General features: G+C 41.4%; 1 long non-coding RNA gene across 1 annotated transcript; it reads left to right on the forward strand.

Moving 5' to 3' along the window:
* Positions 1 to 547: 547 nt before the first annotated feature.
* LOC128830455 (uncharacterized) lies at positions 548 to 20,487 on the forward strand. The gene is made up of 7 exons (XR_008443582.1): positions 548 to 635; positions 5,190 to 5,246; positions 8,017 to 8,147; positions 10,080 to 10,168; positions 10,584 to 10,633; positions 13,417 to 13,575; positions 20,329 to 20,487. It is a non-coding gene; the product is annotated as an uncharacterized LOC128830455 (long non-coding RNA).
* Positions 20,488 to 21,225: the final 738 nt, after the last annotated feature.

The following is a 21,225-nucleotide window of genomic DNA, read 5'->3' on the forward strand; positions in this document are numbered from 1 at the left end:
CCCAGCCCTGGGCTCTCCTCCCCCACCTGCACCCTCCTGCTGCCCCAGCCTTGGGCTCCCCCCTACTCCCCCACCATTGCCCCCCACAGACACCTCCTGCCGCCCCAGCCCTGGGCTTTCCGCCCCCTCCCCCCCCACCTGCATCCTCCTTCTGCCGCAACCCTGGGTCACTGGTAACTCACTGCCAGGGCAGGTCATTCAGCAGAAATTTTAGATGTGCACAGAACACAGACAGGATTGGTTCCCATATGGTTACAGAACTGTAGTAAAGTGGAACAATTTTCAGCTTGTGTGATTGGAAGATATTTGGATGCATATTATAAGACTGTCCTACATAAATGAGGAAAAGTTGAGGTGCCTTTATTATTCTTTTGTTCCACTCTTTCTTTCTATGGGAATTTGCCAATGCAATATCACTGTCTTCCTTTTAAACAAACAAACAAAAAGGCAATGGCTGTTGAAAATATCAATTCCAGTCCTAATAACCACTGGGAAGCATTTCTTGCTCAATTTTATCCTACTTTTTCTACAGCAAGTTACAGTGGATCAGTATATTTGATTTGGGAGAAATGAAGTAACAGCTGCCCAAACTGAGCTTGAGCACTCCTGAATTTTGAGGTGTTCAAATCTGGAAGGTAGGTGCTGGGGGGGCGAGGGCTGTAGCTCCACAGGGGAGCACAGCAGCATGTATGCCGCAGCGTGTCTGGCGCTGTGCGAAGCCAGACACGCTGGTCTGAGTGGCACGGTAAGGGGGCTGGGAGGTTGGAGAAGGGGTAGAGGTTCTGGGGGGCAGTCAAGGGACAGGGAGCGGGGGGGTTGGATGGGGCGAAGGTTCAGGGGAGCAGTCAGGGGCAGGGAGAAGGGGGGGTTAGATGGGTCAGGGGTTTGGGGGACCATCAGGGGGACAGGCAGCAGTTGGATAGGCATGGGAGTCCCAGGGGGTTGTCAGGGGACAGGTAGAGGGTGGGGTGCTAGAGGGGAAGTTGGGGGGATCTCATGAGGGGGCAGTTGGGGACAAGGAGAAGGGAGGCTTAGATAGGGGGTAGGATCCCGGGAGGGGGCAATCAGGGGACAAGGACCAGTGGGGCTTAGATAGGGGATAGTGTCCTGGGGGGCAGTTGGGGCAGGGGTCCCGGGAGGGGGTGATCCGGGGACAAGAACCAGTGGGCTTAGATAGGGGGTAGGGTCCCGGGAGGGGGTGATCAGGGGACAGGGAGCAGAGGGGGTCGGATGGGTTGGGGTTTCTGTGGGGGGCAGTTGGAGGGAGTGGATGGTGGCAGGGTGGGGCTACCCTCCCTCCCCGTGGAGTGTCCTATTTTTGAATGTTAAAATATGCTATCCCTACCCTTCACAGTGCAGCTCTCCATTCACAGCAGGCTGCAGCATGAGGTCTCAGCTTCCTCACTCCCTCCCCCTCTTTCCTGTTGGTAGTGGCCAAGGGAATGCTGGGAAATGTAGTTCTTTCCCTGCTCCAGGGCTGGCTCTATAGGCAGGGAGCTAACCAAGGAACTACAGCTCCCAGGGCCCCCTGTTGGTTCTCAGCTCCCATGCTGGATCCCTGCTGCCCCTGCAAATGGGCTGCCCCAAGCATGTGCTTGCTTTGCTGGTGCCTAGAGCCGCCCCTGTATGAGAGAGACAAGGTGGGTGAGGTTATATCTTGTATTGGACCAGCTGCTGTTGGTGAGAAAGACATGCCTTCAAGCCACACAGAGCTCTTCTTCAAGTCTATATAGCTCAAAAGCTTGTCTCTCTCACCAATAGCAGTTGGTCCAATAGAAGATATTACCTCACTCACCATGGCTCTCTAATGACAACATTAGTTAGTTACTATCTGGTTGGTTTAAAAAAAGCACTGTCCTGTGGATGCACAGGACATTTCCCCCTGTTGTGTGAGGCCATTAGGACCACTGATTCTTTTCTACCATTGAGTCTGAAGTACCAGCTGCGGAGCGGGTTTGCTTGCCATCCTTATTCTACACCTGGACTAATTACCCACTGCCCAATGAGGCTTAATGGAGGGCACCTGGGCTTTAGAACAGGGGAGACAGCTGCAGGTTTTTGGCAGATAGCTGCAGACGCTGCAGGGTATAAGAAGGCTCCTGCAGGGCTCTGAGTTAACAGGCAGAAGATACCACTAGGGATGACCCGTGAAGAAGGCCAAACTACAGGCAAGCGATAGTGGGGGAGGGGCAGGAAGCTGGATCTCAGGGAGGAAGGGCTGTCCCTAGCTTGAAACTGGAACAGAAAGGTGGTTGAACCTTGAGGGGAAGACAGACCATCAGAGAGAGGAGGGGCTGTGCCCACCTTGGGACTGGGGTGAAAGAAATGAACTTTAAATAGAGGATAGACCTTCAGGGAGGAGGAGCTGGGCCCATCTGAAATTGGGACGAAGACTTCAGAAGTTTGAGTTTTCTTTGAAAGACTATGCAGGACTTACTACATTGGAGCACAGAAGAGGGAATGTTTTGAACATCTGGACTTAAGGGGCCATAAGTGAAGGGGAAACTGAGGCAGGCCACAGCAGAGCCATGCTGGCCAGTAGACCATACAACAGAGCAGGCACAACACCTTTTGACACTCCATCGCACTACCACTTTCTTGATATTCAGCAGCAAGGCTAGGTGAGCACTGGGAAGAGGGGTTGGGCCATTATGAATAGATATATTTGTAGTTATGTAAATTCCTGTTTGGAATAAGTCCCCACACAAAGCACAGCTGGAGGAGGACAAAGAGGTGGTTATGGCAGGAGTGGCCCCTTTATATTGTTGTAGTTCAGTGCTTAGAGCGCTGACCTGGGATGCCTTTCCTTGGCATTAAGCGGCTCCCCACGCAGCTTGTTGGTTTTTGTGAATCCTATTCTCATCCTCTCCCCATGCATTCTATAGAGAGCCTCGATGTTTTACTCAGGGCTGTGGAATCCCCTAGGCTTCAGGATGCCTATACATTAGGCCTTTCAAAACGGAATCTAAGTCCCTTTTGTAGGTCTAGCCCCAAGCAGGCTGCTGTTTGCCACGTATTTTTCTCTTAAACTTGTGCCTCTGAAGTTCAAAGAGAAATTATTATTCCTATGTCTCAAATAATTTTTACCACCGGGGCAGATTGCTTTCTGAGCCTTCTTGGAGTCCTCCATTTTCAAATAGCTGTTAAGAATATAGAGGCTAACGACTAACTGGGGGAGTTCACAGAGAGTTCAGAGAAGGGTGACAAGCACGATCAGGGACCTGGGAAAAACTCTCATATGAAGAGACAGCGAAAAAACTAGGATTGTTTATCTTGGAGAGGAGATGAGTAAGATGGGATATGATAAAAGTATATAAAATCGTGACTGGTCTAGAGAAGACAGATCAGGGACTTCTGTTCTCCCTATCTCATATCATGCAAACAAGGGGACTTTTAATAACATTAAATGTGGCGTATTCCGAACTGATAAAGGAAATTTGTTTTCACACAATGTGTGATTAGATTCAGGAAGTTGTTGAGGTCAAGAACTTAACAAGAATCAAAAAGGTATTGAACATTTCTATGGCTATCAGAGTTGTTATAATTTTAGAAGGGGTATTGAATCCCATGCTTCAGGATTTAAGGCAATCTCTAATACTGAGATCAGGATGAGACCTGGGAGGGTCAGATTGCCATGCAGCTGCTTACTGTGGGATTATTGCACTTTTTTGGGGGATCTGGTCATGGGCACTGTCAGATAGGAGAGTAGAGGCACTTTGGTTCTGATCCAGTATATTAATTCTTATGTCTAACTGAAGACTTTCATGCTTTAATAAATCAATAAATTCTTAGACATTCCTTCAATTTGTTTAAATTTGCCCAGGCATGATGGCAACTTCAAGAGTTTTCCATTAAACATTTCAGATGGGTGACTTTGTCATAGTCCCATTCTATCAATAGATTTCCAATCACCACTACACTATTTATTTTGTACTCAGTTAAATAGGCCAAATTATATGTTCAGCTATCTGTGCAATATGTGCTTATTCCCATATGTGATGTAAAATTTTCAAGATTTACTCACGTGTCTTCATGGTAATTGCATGTTTCTGCAGATTACTTTGTAAGTAATGGGTCAGATCATCTCCTCCTGCTTTAAAAACCCAAGAAAGGAGGCTCTAGGAAGGAAATATCTTCCAATGGGGTAGATTCCTACCCAAACTAGTGGATCTGTGGTTGGCTAGGACCATCCATGCCATGGTCCTAGCCATGGTCCACCTGTTCCCTGGCAGCTGAACCCTGGTTCTGCATGGAAAGGGGGAGATGTGCACGTGGAGAGTCTAGGGTATTTTATACATGAGAATAAGAGTCTATTTTGATCCAAGAACATACATATCTACTTCTTTTGATTCAAACTTTTTCTGGAGTAATCCTATACTAAGCACTTTTAGAATTAACATGACTTTTTCTCTGAAACTCAGTTATAAACATGTCACCAAATATAAAGTAGTAATTGTGCAGTTAGCAATAAATTACCTATTAGAATGACAGTGTAAAATATAACAGAGGGTCCTGTGGCACCTTTGAGACCAATACTTCTGTTAGTCTTAAAGGTGCCACAGGACCCTCTGTTGCTTTTTACAGATTCAGACTAACACGGCTACCCCTCTGATACTTGACACCGTGTAAAATATTGTAAAGAAGAGTCCTAAGCAGAGAGATCAATAACCTTGCTTCCTGTCCCTTCCCCCCTGGGAGGAGTCAAGCATTCCAAACTGGGTGTCTCATACCTACCCCTTATAAGGAGGCCTTTCTCCTCAAGTAGTGTCATCAACATCTGTGTAACCTCACTCATTATCCAATCTAAGGCCCTGATCCTGAAGGCATTGACACGTGCGAAACTTCTAAGCATGGGATTAGTCCCACTGAAGTCATATACATTGGTGTTTGCCGGATCGGGGCCTGCAGCATGGATACTGGGCTAAAATAATTAATCTGACAGTGCCATGGACTCATCCAATAGACCTGAAATGAGCTAAACTCAGCATGATGCAGGCAGCTGGCAAGCACTGCTAGATTAGTCAGATCTAGTATTATTGCCACATTAGTAACACTTATTAATATCCAAGATTTTACCTTAAATAAATATTGAGTATACAGATATTTAAGCACAAAACAAAAAATTAATTTAGCAATATACTGTCAAAAATGTGGAAACAATAGTTTAACTACTTTTATGACCATTACAGGGAGCAAGATCGGTGGATGTATATTTCCCTGAAGCCTCCTGGTTTGACTACTACACAGTATGTATTTTAAAAGCTTACAATTTCTTACAGTTTGAACATAATTTAAAATGTTACAGTCTAAGTCAAATTAATTTTTAGCACTGCTCAGCAGTATCTTTTCCCAAAGCATCTGTGGTGAAGAAATCCAGAAAAAAAAAAAAAACTTCTGCACCAGGCTGGCTAATTGAGCAAGAAAATTACTCCGCTTTCAGTAGCATTTTATTTTCTATTTTTGGTTTATACAGCACTAAGACACAGTGGGCTGAATTTTCAAGAGCAGCCTATAAAATCATGCCTACAATTGTCAGGCTTTCTATTTTTATTTGCATTCATAAGTTTCAGATTTGCATGCTACACTGCTTTCATGCATACAAATCAGGTGGATATATATTTATCTGATTTGCACACCTGACTGCAGATTGCACACAGCAATACAAAACTTTGCACACAACAACAATTCTGGCATAAAAAACTGTGGAGGGCAATCTGACAGATGAGGCTGAGGCCTCTGAAAAATTGTCCCAGAGAAGTGTAGAACAATCCACGTTACAAAACACAAACAAGCAATCAAATCCATTCCAGCTGACCTCAAATCTTGGGTCTTGAAAATGTTTAGTGTTTGCTCTAGAGCCTCTATTACTATATACATAATTCCATACCTAAGGGTTGAATTTTCAAAACTGCTTTGAACTGGCAGGGCCGGCTCCAGGCACCAGTGCAGGAAGCAGGTGCTTGCGGCGGCCAATGGGAAGGGGTGGGACGTCCGGCTCTTCGGCGGCAATTCGGCAGTGGGTCCCTCAGTCCATCTGGGAGAGTAGGACCCGCTGCTGAATTGCTGCCAAAGAATGAAGCGGCTGCGGTAGAGCTGCTGCCAAAGTGCCACCGATCGCGGCTTTTTTTTTTCCCGCCACTTGGGGCAGCAAAAACGCTGGAGCTGGCCCTGTACTGGCCTACGTCTGCTCTTACTGCAGTCAATGGTGAAACTCATTTTGACTTCAATAAGAGAAGACTTAAGCTAAGCACCTTTGAAAATTCCACCCCGGAAGTTTAAGGCTAATGTTAACTATCCTGAGCAGTTACAGAGAGGGGAAGGGTAAGAAGAAAAATGTTAGTGGCCTGGAACCATAGACATTTTTATTCTTAAAGAATCATCACTTGGGGCCTTTTTTTATAGGTGAATTTTTCCACATTCAGCCAGTGGCTCCAGGATGGGGGGTCTAAGTTATTTCTCCCCTTTCTCCTTCAATAAGGACTCAGTCCTACAGGATTCAGCCTTCAGCTTACATTGGTAATTTCACCTCTTAATAGAGCTGGGTAAAAATTTTTAGCCAAAACCTTTTTTGTGAAAACCATTTCAGTGTCACTGAATCTGCATTTAAAAACATGTCATTTTCACCAAACTGTGTGGGTTTTTTTTAAAGCAAATCCTAAAAAATCCTGTTTCATTTTGACATTTTCAATTTGATTTGAAATGGGGTTGGTTTTTTTTAGAAATTTCCTTCCATTTTTTTTTTAAAGTTAAAACTCAAAATCAAACTGTTTCATTTCAGATCCAACAAAACATTTATATTAACCCCAGATGAAATTTTGTTTTCATTTTTTGGTTTGAACTTTTTTTTAATAATTTGTTTCAGGTTGACTTTTTTTTTCTTTTTACTTTTCATGTGTGTATTTGTTTTCAAACTGTCAGCAGACCAAGCAAAAGTATTCAAACAGTTCTATTTCTCAACTCCTACCACCTCACACCAGAGGGCTCCACATCTCAGCCGACTGTTATGGCAGGACTTAAAGTTTTAAGGAGGGTGTTGGAGGAAAATAAATTGGTTTTGCTGATATTTACGGGGAACTATGCCCAAGCATGGGAGAAAGCACAAAGGCAATGGAGGCTGGCATCAAGGGACAATCAGAGGCAGGAGACAACTTTTCGGTATAGAATGAGAGATAAGAAGGGTGGAGGTAGGTCATCAAGATACTTGAAAGTGAAGATAAATATCTTATATTTGATATGGTAGAGAAGAGGAAGCCCATGAATAGATGGAAAGAGAGGGGTGATATGCTCAAAGTGATGGGCTAGGACAATGATCTTTGCACCAGCATTCTGAATGGACTTTTTCTAGACAAAGAGCATGGTGTTCTTGAATTACACCTCTACCCCGATATAACGCTGTCCTCGGGAGCCAAAAAATATTACCGCATTATAGGTGAAACCGCGTTATATCGAACTTGCTTTGATCCACTGGAGTGCGCAGCCCCCCCCCCCCCCCCAGAGCACTGCTTTACCGTGTTATATCCGAATTCATGTTATAATGGGCCCTGTTATATCGGGGTAGAAGTGTACTATAATACTGTTTTGCCTCAAAGACTGAAGAAAATTTAACAAAGTTTTCATTCCAAATGACGATACATTTCTTACCGCAAAACTGAAATGTAACAGCTTCCACACCTAGAAAGATTAACAAGACTCTCTTGCTTTCTGCTTAGAGACTATTCACAAGTTTTTCACAAGATACTGAACAATGACACAATTTTTAAGATGATTCACTGTATCTTATTCATGATTGTTCTGTCCTTGGTGTACCACTTATGCATAACTTCAAGGTCCAGATTCTGTTAGATGCTGATGCAAATCTGAAGAAATGCCACTGAATTCCAAGGTTTTATTCTGGGGCTAGGTTCTTAGCTCACTTACATCAGTGTAAATCCAGACCTGTTTCATAGCTGTAGGTAATTAATAATAGTATCTGGATTTAAAATAAAGCGCTTTGAACTGTATTTGTTTCTGTGGTAGGGTGATGAAGTGCCAGCTTCCTGGCACAGAAAATATGTTAGTGTTGATGCCCCATTGGACAAGATCCCACTCTTTCTCCGTGGAGGTTACATTCTGCCAACACAAGCACCAGCCACAACTACTACTCGGAGGTAACTACCATAGAATAATATATTTATTTCAAAAGGCTATACCATATTTTTCTGTTCAGGGATGCTGCAGGGGAAAGGAGTAGATAGCTTTATTCTTGTCATGCTGAAATCCTTCAAATAAACAGAATATTAATTAGTAATAAGAGAGAAACCCCTCCAGTGTAAAGTTTACATTTTAATTTAAGCACTTGGCCATATCTTTTGGAATCTCCGGTTGAAATAATTTATTTTCAAACCAAGTATATATACTTGGACACCAATGGGGATAAGACACACACATGATGAGCGTGGTGAGCAATGAGTACAACTTTTCTTAAGTTGACATTCACTGGCGACAAATAAGGCTAGCAAGCAACCAACCTGGCAATCAAATAGTCCAGTGTAGTATGGCTAGATGGCAATCAAAGTATATTGCAAATAAGGGAAACTACACTTAGCCAACTCCTGGTACAACAGGGGATTAAGCCTTTATCCCACCAGTTGCTCTTGTGTTGTATGAGGACCCACACAAGGGGTTCCCCAGTCTGTAAAGCATCTAGAACAGTATTTCCCAAATGGTGGGTCCCAACCTAGTAATGGGTCATGGGAAGTTTCTAGATGAGTCACCAGATTAAGGGCTGGATGTCATGACATAGAGGTGGCCAGGATAAACCTAGAATGGGGAGCCAGCTCCGTAAGACAGAGCCACCACTCTGGGGTGAGTGCAGGGTGGGCTTACTTTCTACTCACCTTGCCTGGCCTAGCCTCCACATTTTTTCAGGCCCCCCAGCAAGGGTGGACTGGCTAAACAGGGCCGATGAGAGAGGGAGGGAAGCCGGGCCCCCTTCCGGACCGCTGGACCCCGGTAATTTGTACCGGCTTCCCCCCACCTCTCATCGGCCCTGTATGTAATGGTGCATTTCCAAAAAAAAAAAAAAGAAAAAGACAAAATGCAGTTGCTGGGTGGCTTTAGTCAAAAGTTTGAGAACCACTGAGAGAAGCTTTCCACTATCTTGACCTACAAGTGCAGGATCCAGCCAAAACCTACTCTCAGTCTGGTAGTTGCGAGTAGAAAGGTAAATGCATCTGCTGCATTGGCCAGCCAGTCACTTCATATTTGCAAAAGAGTAAACTTTAGATCTCCACTTCACTCTTATCTGGAACTACCAAATACTCTGGGGAAAGTAGAAAGGCCCTAACTGCTCAGCCAATCAGTTGTAGGGGAAAATTTCTTCCTAATACCAAAAGGTGGCTTGCATATAGCCAAAGCAAAATGGTAGTTCCAGACAAACACAGCCCAAGAAATAATTGATCATGCCTGAACCACACTGAAAACCCAATATAAAGAGCAGGTGGGACAGGAAACTAGTACACGCTGCAACACACAATGCAGCAGCCAATCTGAGCCGTGGGGAGCTCAGTTATCCCCCAGGCTGCCTGATAACTGGTACCAGGGCCGGCTCCAGGCACCAGCTTGCCAAGCAGGTGCTTGGGGTGGCCACTCTGGAGAGGGGTGGCACGTCCAGCTATTCGGCGGACGGTCCCTCACTCCCGCTCGGAGCAAAGGACCTCCCACCGAATTGCCGCCGCAGATCGCGATCGCGGCTTTTTTTTTTTTTTTTTTTTTTTGCGCCGCTTGGGGCGGCCAAAACCCTGGAGCCGGCCCTGACTGGCACATCAAAGCTGCCAAAGAAGGGAGAGTCTTGTCCTCAGCAACGTTTCTGAGGGAGCTCCCGCTCCACCACAGAAAGCTACCTGATGTCTTCTTCCTCAGGAGCTCCAGCAAAGGATCCATCTCTGTGAGCATGTGGACATTCTGGTCTCTTTTTATTGTTGTAAAATCTGATTTAATAATTTGTAGAAATGACAACAATTCTAGTTTTACTGTGAACTTTGAGGAGGAGAAAAAGAACCTGCATATTGATTGATCCTTCTCATTGAATTTCTCATCAGCCGTCTGAACCCATTTGGACTTATTATTGCTCTGGATGAACGAGGAGAAGCCTCTGGGTCCCTCTTCTGGGATGATGGTGATTCTATTGGTAAGTTTGTCACACTACTGCAAAACAGTCAGGGGACCTGACTGTCCTCATATCAATTTTTCACCAGTGTGACTCCGTTGATCTAGCTGGAGTTACTTCTGATATATATTGGTGTAAGTGACAGGAAAATTGATCCTGATCTCACACTGGTGCAAATCATGAGTGATACTACTGTAGTCAATGGCACTACACTCATTTAACACTGGCGTGAGATCAGAACAAGCACATCAGGAATAAAAAGATAATAATTTAGGTTTCAACTTCCTATGAAATTACCTTAGATTATTGCAGAAGAATTGAAGATGTAGAGGTAGCATTTGAACGGGTAGCCAAAAAGTCTGTCTGTTCTTATTTGCTGGCTATTACTAAATTCAACTCTGTATATGTTAATATCATGAATCCTATGTTTTGACAGATTCTATTGAAAAGGAAGTCTATTTCTTGGCCAAATATACATTCAGTGAAGTAAGTAGCAACAAGTATTTTGGTACTTATCTTTGAATAACTTTGTTATGGCGCTGATATTCAACATCTGAAGTTGGTGAGTCACTTTGTCAAACAAAGTTAGAGAGAGCTACAAAATAATCACATTGTTATATTGCATCACAATATTTGTGTCATGTCATGTCATGTCATGCCACCAGGATATATAGTGTATTGATGGGACATCATGAGGTGATTCTGACAATACGTTCTTCACCTCTCCTCCTTTTTCCCCAGCCATAGCTGCTGGGAGGGAGGCAATCTCTTTCCTGACTTTCACCTGATTACTTTTGGCTGCTGAGTGAAAGGAGGTGTTACTCTGACCCGCAGGAGATGACTGCATCTTTTTAAACTTCTTTCCCATGTGGGTGCAGTAGGAAACTCAGTGAGTTCCATGCTGTCATCTATTCAGTGCTCCCTGCACTGTGATGGTTCCTGTGAATAATTTTCCGCTGAATCTTTCTGAGAACCAGTTAGTGTCTAAAGTGCTGATACATGCGTCTCTAGAAGCAAAGGCTGAGTCCCACTGTGTTTAAAAATTGAGTCTATGAACATTTCAAGTCCAGGGCTTTTAGTCTCCTCCTGTCTCCTGGTTGCTTTCTCAAAGGCAGCCTGGCACAGGGCTGTTGCCCCTTTGCTATGTCAGTACTTTCTGCCTCCTTATCCCTCTTTGGTCTCTCCCCTTTATAGCAGGTCTTATTTTCTCTATTGGTCCCAGCTTTGGTTGCCTGTCTCCATGATTGGCAGTTCTGGCACACATTGAGTTTCTGGGGGCAGGGGTGATCAAGCTGTTTGATTATCAGGAGGAAAGATTTTCCTTTCCCTTCTGCCTATGCTCAGTATGTAGTTTGTAAATCCCATTACATACCTATAATTCAGTCTCTAGGAGGAAATATTTAAGACATACCAGGTATATTGGTGAAGACTTAAATAATTCAGAAAATGGGGAAAATAACCTAGCCTCTACTTGAACCTATATTGTGAATACTGGTATGATTTTCAGATCATACGTTCCCAAAAGTTTACCATCAGTAGATGTTATTTGGAGGAATTAAATTATACTTAATTTGCAAGGGTGATACTGTTCTTAGAATTATTCCTTCTAGTAGAGATAACAGATTATAATAAATTGATGGGTATTTTTGTAAATAGAATGGCATCAACTATTTTCTTGTGTATTCCAGCAAATGCTGCCCCAGTGTTTAAGGTTCATTATCTAATTCTGTTTCCTTTGAATGCACTGAGAACAATTCCACTTCTTTTATCTTGTTGTCTTAAGAAAAATGGCATTTTCACTTGATGTAAAGGAGGGAAAAATTAATTTAGTTTTCTGAATTCTGTATTTAGCAATTTACTGAAGGCAGACTACAGAAAAAGAGCAAACAGTTTTATATTAAATTGGGATCTGTGCAAATATGAGTGTTGACTTAGTGAGGCTTCCATTTCTCATTGCTCATATTTGATTTTGTCTGAAATCCCTATCTGTATTCTGATAACCTCCAACGTCAAGTTTTTATTACCGGTATACTGAAGTTAAAATAAAAAAAGTCATTCTACATTACAAATGTATGACAAATGTGTGACAATAAAACATATGAGAGTCCTCAGTGTATGCTGTATATTCCTATATATATAAAAGACACTACTGATGTATAATTCCATCTCATCTAATTCTAATGGAACATTTATAAAAATAAAAACAACCTTCTCTCTACTTTCAATTTGCAAAATATTTACTTACAAATACAGGTCTTGATCCTGCAGCACTTCCTCAGGACTCATTAAGGAGTTTTGCCCAAGTAAGGACTGCAGAGTTAGTCCCCAAAATTTATATTTTCATTTAAGTAATTTAAAGCCTTCTTGGTTACAAGTATGCAATATTACAAGTCTAGGACACACATCTCCCTAGAAACAATATGGTTCCTCAATGTCTTTAAAGTTGTGAAATATGATGACTAAAGGGTTTGTAGCAGAAGTTGCACTATTATGATAATAAAAACATCAGATTAAATATATGGTACCGAATGTACACAGAAAACATTAACTGGAAAACACTTCATGTATACTGTAAATAACTGCTACACTTGCCTTAAACTAACTAAGTAAAACTACTTGTCTAGATTCTGGTACTGTACCTGCCAATGTAATATCTGAGTGGGGTATTAGAAGCAGGGGCGGCTCTGTTTTTTGCCGCCCCAAGCACGGCAGGCAGGCGGTTTTCGGCGGCGCGCCTGTGGGCAGTCCGCTGGTCACGCAGATTCGGCGGCATGCCTGCGGGAGGTCCGCCGGTGCCTCGCCATCGGCGTCCCCGCTGCAGAATTGCCGCCAAAGCCGCGGGACCAGCGGACCTCCTGCAGGCGCGCAGCTGAAAACCGCCTGCCTGCTGCCCTCACAGCGACAGGCAGGCCGCCCCCTGTGGCTTGCCGCCCCAGGCACGCGCTTGCTTTGCTGGTGCCTGGAGCCACCCCTGATTAGAACCAGTGCTACAAAAATAACAGAAAGAGGTGCAAGAAAATTCCATATATATACTGTAAATATTATTTCTTATTTTGCTGGCTTTTAATTATATGCAAAATCTTATTCTATATGAAACCCAATGTGTCCACTATTACTATTCTTCACCTTTCTATTTTTAAAATTTGTATACTTTATAGGACATTCTGTATGGAGTAAAACAATGAGATACAACAATAGAACAAGTATTCAATAAATAATTTCCAATGAGTTACTATTAATCTAAAATTCCTTCTTCTGAATTATTGAAGGGCCAAATGAGGACAAAGATTGTCAAAAATGGCTACCGTGGAGTTGATTCTCTGATATACAACACTGTTCAGGTTCTTGGTGTGACTTCAAGACCTAATGCTATTGTTTTGAATGGAAATGTCATCCATGGCAAGGACTTACAGTATCAAGAAAATGGGGTAAGAGTTGTGCTGACAAATTATGAAAATGATTTTTCATAGGCTTTTCCCCAAACCCAATGAACAATGCTAATAGTTTCCCATTCATGTCCTGTTTCTTTTAAAAAAAATAACTGGAAATCAGATTTTGTACAGAGGAGCATGAGGTTAACTTAAGAATGGAAGACTTCCTGGATTATGTTACAGGAAAATTTATCTCTTGTCATTAGACACACATCTGACTAATTTTGTGTCTGCTGTGTTTTTAGCTGTGTTGTGAATGGTCAGGATATGAGAAAGACGAGGTAGGTGAGGTAATATCTTTTATTGGACCAGCTTCTGTTGGAAGAAGGTACAAGCTTTCAAGCTACACCAAGCTGTTCTTCAGGTCGGGGAAAAGTCTGCTTCCTTCCCCAGACCTGAAGAAGAGCCTTGTGTAGCTTGAAAGCGTGTACCTTCTTCCAACAGAAGCTGGTCCAATAAAATATTACCTCACCTACTTTGTCTCTCTAATCTTGTGTCTATCACTTACACAAGCCTACATTTCCAGGTTTATAAAATGGTGATACAATGACAAATTCCCACAAGTTATTCTAGTATTATGATAGTCATACCATACTTAGAGCTATGGAGAAATATTATCTGCTACTGTTGTGTTATATTATTCCAACAGCATGAGAAAATCTGCCCCAATGTTACTTAGCAGCTACTTAAAAAATGAATGGAGTAGGCTCATGTTTCAGATATTTTATCAAAAATGAGTGCCCAGAATGTCCTAGAAAAATGGATATAGTTAATTTTAGTGGGTGTTTTCCTATCTTCACATGTAAACCTGGGTCTGGTTCTATTCAATAGCTTCATAAATGATTTGGACCAGAGGTAGGCAACCTATGGCACACGTGCCAAAGGTAGCATGCGAGCTGATTTTCAGTGGCACTCACACTGTCCGGGTCCTGGCCACCGGTCTGGGGGGCTCTGCATTTTAATTTAATTTTAAATGAAGCTTCTTAAACATTTTTAAAAACTTATTTACTTTACATACAACAATAGTTGAGTTATGTATTATAGACTTATAGAAAGAGACCTTCTAAAAACGTTAAAATGTATTACTGGCACACGAAACCTTAAATTGGAGTGAATAAATGAAGACTCGGCACACCACTTCTGAAAGGTTGCCGACCCCTGATTTGGACAATGGCAAAGAGAGTACACTTATAATATTTGCAGATGATACCAAGCTGGGAGTGGTTGCAAGTGCTTTGGATGATAGGATTAGAATTCAAAATGATCTTCACTAACTGGAGAAATGGTCTGAAATAAATAGGATGAAAATCAATAGGGAAAAATGCAAGGTACTACACTTAAGAAGAAATAACAATTGCACAAATACAAAAGGGAAATGACTGTCTAGGAAGGAGTACTTCAGAAAAGGATCTGGGGGTAATAATGGATCACAAGCTAAATATGAGTGAACAAGGTAACACTTTTGCAAAAAAGTGAACATCATTCTGGGATGTGTTATCAGGAGTGTTGTAACCAAGACCCTAGAAGTAATCCTTCCACTCTACTCAGCACTGCTAAGGTCTCAACTGGAGTATTATGTCCAGTTCTGGGTACTGCATTTTAGGAAAGATGTGGACAAGTTGGAGAAAGTCCAGAGGAGAGCAACAAAAATTATTAAAGATCTATGAATCATGACATACAAGGAAAGATTGAAAAAATTGGGTTTGTTTCTTCTGGAGAAGAGAAGCCAGAGAGTAGGGGACATAACAGTCTTCAAGTATGTAAAAGATCATTGTTAAGAGGAGGGTGATAAATTTGTTCTCCTTAACCACTGAGGACGGGACAAGAAGTAATGGGCTTAAATTGCAGCAAGGGAGATTTGGGTAGACATTAGGAAGAGACGCCTAACTGTCAAGGTAGTTAAGCACTGGAATAAATTGCCTTGGGAGGTTGTGGAATCTTTGTCAGTGGAGGATTTTAAGAACAGGTTAGACAAACACCTGTCAGGGCTGGTCTAGAAATACTTAGTCTTGCCTCAATGCAGGAAACTGAGCTAGATGAACTATTAAGGTCCCTTCCAGTCCTACATTTCTATGGTTCTATTTAAAATGTTTGTTTTATAAATTAATTTGTTTTAATATCAACTAGTGATTCAAGCTGTAACTACCATAGTATGCTAAGTGGTAAACCCAGTGCCCAAACATAGTGTCTCATCTAGGTCTCTACATAGAAGATGGAGGAATCCTCCTTTTGGTTGTGAAAGAGAAACCAAGACTATTCCCAATAACTGGAGTATCCTCTGTGTCCTTAGCCTCCTTTTCCACAGGGGAAAAGACAGGATCAGCACAGTGAAAGATCCTCCCACCTTGGTAACCTCCCCACCTATGCTCCATCCCCAAACACCCTGCAGAGCTGGGCTTCGCGCTTGGCAAGGGGTGTATGGTGCCCAAATTTTTCCCATAGTTTTTCATCAGTGGAGGTAAAAAGAGGTGTTTCTAAGGGCTTACACCTATCAAAGAGAGATAGTCAAACTATCAAGCAACAGATACAGGGTTTTTGCTATGTTACACTACTTATTACTCTTATTATTCTTACTGAAGAAATCCATTGAGCAAACAAAATTAGAGAATAAGTTTCTGCCTTGAAGAAAAATGGATTACTCACTTTTAGAGGAAAATGCCATAAATAACTGTTATCAGAATCCCCTCAAAGGAAATTTTTTAACACCAGAACTGTGTCTGAATAAGCTGAAAGCAGCACAAACTTAATGTGGAGTGGGAGAGGAGAATAAACTCCATAGAAATATGTTTGAAAAGAACCAGTCAAGCAAGCCCCTAGTACAACAGCATGGAAACAGATGAAAACAACAACAAAAAAAGAGATCAACAAAGATGTCAGAAGTTGTTACAAAATAATTCTTTTTTGTTTTTAAACACAAACAAGACAGCTACCCCAGATCTCACTGCCCTAACAATTATTTAACATTACAAGGAATAGCCACTCAATAGCATGTGGTAGAAAAGTCTCCAACCCCACAAAAATTACATTAATTGAACCATCTAGTACTTTAAAACAGCAGAATATGTTTCTCCCAGCCAGAGATCCATCACATCTTTGCCATCAGCCTTGCCCAGTTGATTGAGTCTGTTTCTACTATGGAAAACTCAGCAGTAAATTCACCATTTTGGAGTTCTAAGAAACTTACAACCAGTGTATTTAAAAACAAACAAAAACAGGCACAGACCTCACTACTTTCGCGCAGTCCTGAGGCTCTGTTAAAATAAAATATGCTGTGCAAGAACAAAGAAGTGGTCCTTGCTATTAGAAACATAAATAATTCCTACTCAGGGAGGGGTTGTGTATGGGAAAGAGTCTGAAAGAAATTCCAGTTGATAAGAAAAAAAACTAGTCAATATTAAATGCAGCTTTTGTGGGGTATTGATTCAATATGGTTGAATGTTCAACGACTGTTTTCACGTTACAAGCTTTACTTCTCCTAGGAAGTTTGAATCTAATAATTACGAAAAGCTTCTCAGATTAGCAGTCTGGTATGAAGAATACCTCTTCATAGAACAGGATATCTGAACAATAGTGGTGAAAACAACTTTAGAAGAGCATGATGGGAAGAAAAAATAGATCTGTTCCAAGTCCTGTACAGGCTTCTGATGGGTTATTTCTGTATCCTACAAGGACTATACTGTTACTGATTGCAAATGCACAGATATGCCAGGACTTGACATGGGTGTCAGTGTACAGGAGACTTTGTATGGTTTGCCTAAGGATGAGGCACAATTGCTATCCTTGCACTTAGAATGGAACCTGCATGGCCAAGGGATTAAACTATACTCCTTGAGCCTGAGGGGATATAGCAGGAAGCATGCTTTCCCTGTGCACTAGAGAATTCAGAAAGGAATTTTGTCTCTGCGGTGCCTTTTACTGTGGGCTGTGTATAAATACACACTAGAGCCCTAGGGTATTTATGTATAAATAGAAATAGTTTATTTAATAATCAGCTTCTTCCTCCTAGCTCATTCATTTGGTGATGCTGTGAGCCAACATTTCTGATTTCACAGAATTCATTACCAGAGATGCCTTTATAGTATGATACTACGAACACTGTTCTGGAGCTTTAATGGATGAATTAATCAGGAGGAGCAGGCAGATTATGGAGAAGAAAACTTCTATTTATATACAGATTTCTTGGTAACAAGTGGTGAAAAGTAGGGAAATATTATACCTGGCAGAACAATGAGGTTCTGGAAAAATATCACGGACAGAATCATTAGTGGTGCTGTGCATTACAGTTTGCATTCTGTGACATAGTCTGTTTCACTATAATTATGCATCTCTTTTTTCACATTTTAAAACAGATTCTTTTCATTTTATTCTGGAAGAAAATCAACAACAATCTGTTTAGTGTGTAATGAACTCCCCATCTTCTGTACGCCACTATTTCTAATTGTTAGGACTGTTTACCATTTCCCAGCCCCACACATCTGAAGCTGTACAGCAGCCCACGAGAATATTACACCTTAAGAGCTATAGAAATCCCCATGTAATGGGTGCAGGAGGAACAATGGAGGAGTTCTGCTAGCTGGGTTGAATTATAAACAAAAATGACCTGAGAGTAGGAAGGTCCTTCTTCCTCTTCGACATGGATCACTTTGTTGGGGGCTAATTGGTATTTTATTAGGGCTGCTGCCAGTCTTAGAGCCTTCCTCTTGTTACTGTTTGCTTTTTGGGAGTTGGATTAATCTTCAGGCTAGGTAGCTCAGGAAGCTCTATAACTTCCGTGGGATGGTGGCTGCTCATGCTTATTTTGGATGGATCCAGCCCTCTCTACGAGAAAGGGGGTAGATCGGATTCTTTTGGAATACTGCAAGAAGAGGGTTTTGTACTTGTTAAGACTCCTAGAAATGTAGGGCTGGAAGGGAGTTCAAGCAGTCATCAGGTCAAGTCCTTTGCGCTGAGGCAGGACAAATGCAGGCCACCACTGATAGGTATTTATCCAACCTGTTCTTAAAAATCTCCAATAATGTGCTTCCACAGCCACCCTTGAAAGCCTATTCCAGAATTTAATGACCCTTATAGCTAGAAAGTTTTCCTAATATATAACCTAAATCTCCCTTGCTACAGATTAAGCCACTACAACTAAAATGGACATTGAGAACAATTGATCACTATCTTCTGCATAACAGCTCTTAACATATTTATCAGGTCTCCCCTCTTCTTTTCTCAAGACTGAACATGTCAATTTTTTTTTCATATTTTTTAAATCTTTTATCATTTTTGTTTCTGTCCTCTGGACTCTCCAGTTTGTCCACATCTTTTTCTAAACCATGGCACCCAGAATTGGACACACTACTCCAGCTCAGGCCTCACCAGCACGAGCAGAGTGGGACAATGTATGTCTTACATACATCACTCCTGTAAATACAGAATATTTGACTTTTTCGCAACTGCATCATGTTGATGGCTCATATTAAATTTGTGATCTACTATAATGCCCAGAGCCTTTTCAACAGAACTACCACTTAGCCAGTTATTCACCATTTTGTAGTTGCGCATTTGATTTTTCCTTCCTACAGGTAATATTTTGCACTTGTCTCTCCTGAATTTCATCTCATTGATTTCAGACCAATTCTCCAATTTGTCAAGGTCATTTTGAATTCTAATCTTATCCTCCAAAGTGCTTGCAAACCTTCCCAGCCTGGTGTCATCCACAAATTTTACAAGCTTACTTTCCACTCCATTATCCATTGAATAGTACCAAACCCAGGACTGTCCCGTGTGGGGCTCTACTAGACACCCTCCCAGTTTGACAGTGAACTATTGATAACTACTCTTTGAAAGACCATACTCAACCAGTTGTGCACCCACCTTATAGCAATTTCCCTTGTGTACAGACCACATTTTCCTTGTTTGCTTATGAGAATGTCATGTGGAACTATGTCAAAAAGCCTTACTAAAATCAATATATAAGTTAAGTGCTTGTATAGAACTATCCTTGATGAATTATAATTATTTTAGGCACTACTCCTACTCTAGTATGATGTTAATACCATTGCACATAAAGTATCAGCCAGAATACATAAGATTTATTGTTGGATGAGCTCATACAAAATTATAAATGTTGAAATGCTTATAGGCAACCCCTTTATTCTCAGGCTACCGAATTTGCCACAGAATTCACCCCTTCATGTAGAATTGTGCTGTAGATTCTTTTACAAAAGATTGCTTCTTCTAGCTCTCATAGTCGCAGAGATTACACTTGGTCACATGTTCAAGGTTAATGCAGTAATGTGTACTCAAATTTGTAAGGAACCTGAAAAAAAAAAAAAAAGGCTGAGTATGAATTTCTCCCATTCATCATAATGCGTTGTTGCTTCTGAAACCTAAAGATAAGAATCTGTGGCAATATGGAAACTGAAAATAAGGAGACAGCATAAAATAAATTAAATTTAGATCAGATTAACATTGGGACTACTACTCTGATTTGATTTTTAATTTTCACATTTAATTCATTTTATTAATTTATTTGAAGTTGCTGCAGAATTTCCAGAATTTTCACCAAAGTGCTAAAGAATTTAGGGACTTCTCTTCAGAACTTACATCCAGTTTGTCACCGACTGCATCTTGCCTATAGGGTCAAGTGAAAGGTCTTTTAGTGGTCTATACTCAAACTTATGTTCTTGTTCTTAGCTTTGGAGCTGAACTTTATATTAACTTAGCATACATTTCTTAATTACATTTGTTTCACTTTTTCCACAGAAACTCACCCTACAGATTTCTGTACCACTTACTGAGGAGTTGAACATTATACTTCAGTAGAATATTAAGAAAGTGTGTAATTCAATATAAATGAATCTCAAATGTTGATGTCATTCTGATTTTAATGTCAAAATAAAAAAAATCAATCTTTGTTGCTTACATTCCTGATGTATTTTTTAATACCAGAATAGGTAAGTGGAATGTAAATAACTATTTTATGCTTTTAATTCAACAATTCTTCAGTTAAAGGAATACTAAAATTATAGACAATTCAGTAACAGTCACTAGGTGCTGAAAACTACCTCAAACTATTGCATATCCCATAGAAGAAAAGAAACCTGGAAAAAAGTCTTCCGTCTTTTGAAGCTCAATCCTGCACTACTGAAGTCAATGGGAGCTTTACCATGAATCTCAAAGGGTGCAGGATCTTGGAATCTCTCTCTGCCCATCATAAATATAACAAAAATTGAGGTTAAAAAGAATATTACAAATATAACCAGTTTAACTAGATAGATGGAATCCTCTGGTAACTGAGAAGACAAGGAATATTGCTGTCATCACGGACGGAAATGACTATTCACAAATCTTGACCTATAAAAATGTGTTCGTTCTGTTGTCTTCTACACCATCCTTAAAGATGTAGGATCCAATTCTGGGCCCCCTGCTCTGGTTGTTTTGCACCACCAGCTACATGGGTAGTCCTGTTTTGTAAGGGGAATTACCAGAAGGATTACAACTGGAATAGTGGCTGTACTCCACCTACCTTTCAGTCCCTGACATAAAGATGGTCGAGGGATGGGAGAGCGGCTGGAGCAACTTTGTACTCCAGTTCTTTCTGGCTGATGAATGAACCCTTGAGGCTGTGGGCATGGCTGCACTAGCTTATATCAGACACTA

The sequence above is a fragment of the Malaclemys terrapin genome, chromosome 1 (genome assembly GCF_027887155.1).
Source record: "Malaclemys terrapin pileata isolate rMalTer1 chromosome 1, rMalTer1.hap1, whole genome shotgun sequence".
Classification (NCBI taxonomy): Eukaryota; Metazoa; Chordata; order Testudines; family Emydidae; genus Malaclemys; species Malaclemys terrapin.